Raw genomic sequence first — 2,010 nt, forward strand, 5'->3', positions numbered from 1 at the left:
GGGTAATTTAGAATCTACTCACAATTTCTGTCCTTATCTACTTCCCCCTCAAGGCTGTATATTCTTCCACTGCAGGATCTGTCTCCTTAGAAATTGTCTCATCCATTAAGACTGTGAGCTACGCCCACAGTATGGGTTCAAGAATTTTTTTTTTCCAGAGGAGAAAGGTAGTAGTTTATTATAGGATTGACCAATTTAGAGGACATATCAGCTCCCTCCCTGAAAGACCCAACACCCCCAACGGCATGTAGGTTACAGATTATATATAAGGCAAAATCAAAAGACACCATGGGTTAACGGTCTGGGGTCATATAGGAGGTGATTGTGTCACCACACTGGTTTTGAGCAGGGTGCAAGCCTTACCTTGCCACAGTCCGGGACCTCCAGGCTCTTGACTCACACAGGAAAGAATTCAAGGACAAGTCCACGTGAGCTCAAAAACAGGTTTTACTGGTAGTAATGCAAATCCCCTGCAGAAGACAGGCAGAGAGATTCTAGTCTTCCAATTCCGTTCTTGGAAACAGATCTTAGCTCAAGAAAACAAGAGATTCTTCAAGAAAATCAATCATTCTGAAGAGGAAAATGTTGTTTTGTTTCAGCTCCAGGCCCAGAAAAGCAGGAAAACCAGAGGAACAGCACCATGGCTGACTTAGGACCAGCTGCCTTGACTAATGACCGCCTGCCCTGGTGCGGACCAATCAGTGGAGACCAGGACCCTCAAAGCATGTACCTGGAAAGCTGATGAATATTCTATTGAGATCCTCCCCTGGCACCTCCCCTAAAATCCCCACCCTTAAAAGCCCCTAGGCCAGGTCCTCCCAGCCTAACCTCTCCACCTCTCTCCCTGGAGTGTGCCTGCACCTTTCCCCTCCCGCTCTGACTCCCCCTGGGCCTGTTACCTTTACCTTTTTCTCTCCTAAGCACCAGGGCCATCCTTTTGCCACTGCAACTTGTTTCCTGAGACCATTTCTCCTATACCTCACTTCTTTTACCTCTTCTACCGTTGTGACTTTCTAAATAAACTTTCTCTTGTAGTTTGAAAAAAAAAAAGTAAAGTTATATTTAGGTAGAGAAAGAGGCCAGGATGCAGTTGCTGGATATGCCTGTTGCTGCCCTGGCTGCTAGTCTCGTCTCACAGGTGTGGCTCCAATGCTGGCTCCACCATACTATCACTCTGTGACCTTTGGCAAGTCACTGAACATCTCTGAGCGTCCGTCTCCGTATCTGAATAAAAGGGATAAAACTTTCCACATTGAAAGGGTTTTGTTGGTTGCACTTTTCTTTCCATATCTACTTATTAGTATAGCCGGGTAGGAAAGAGCAAGGCTCTAGGCTCCCACTTGCTGTGTCATCTTGGGTAAGTTACTTCTCTTAGTCTCAATTTCCTCCTTTGTGAAATACTGTCTACCTCATGGAGTTGTCACAAGGACTACAGTGGCCGGCAAACTCATTAGTCAACAGAGCCAAATATCAACAGTACAAAGACTGAGATTTCTTTTGAGAGCCAAATTTTTAAAACTTAAACTATATAGGTAGGTACATTTTTATTAACTTAATTAGGGTACTCCTAAGGCTTAGAAAGACCCACACTCAAGGGGCCAAAGAGCCACATGTGGCTCGCGAGCTGCAGTTCCACGACCAAGCGACTAACAGAAACGAAAGTATATAAAGTGCTTGTTTAGTAAGTGCTAAACAAGTGTGAACTCCTCTTACATTACATCTGACCACAAGTTATTAAGAAGACAGCCCAGCGGGTATTGATCAATGGTTGAGGTCATAGATTGATTCCCAGTCAGTGCACCTGCTGGGGTTTGTGGGCTCAGCCTCCAATAGGGAGCATGCAGGAGGCAGCCAATCAATGTTTCTCTCTCATCAATGTTTAAACCTCTCTATCCCTCTGCCCTTCTCTCTCTCTCTCTCTCTCTCTCTCTCTCTCTCTCACACACACACACACACACACACAGAGAGAGAGAGAGAGAGAGAGAGAGAGAGAGAGAGAGAGAGAGCGGA

This window comes from Myotis davidii, unplaced genomic scaffold, assembly GCF_000327345.1.
Source record: "Myotis davidii unplaced genomic scaffold, ASM32734v1 scaffold79, whole genome shotgun sequence".
Taxonomy (NCBI): Eukaryota; Metazoa; Chordata; class Mammalia; order Chiroptera; family Vespertilionidae; genus Myotis; species Myotis davidii.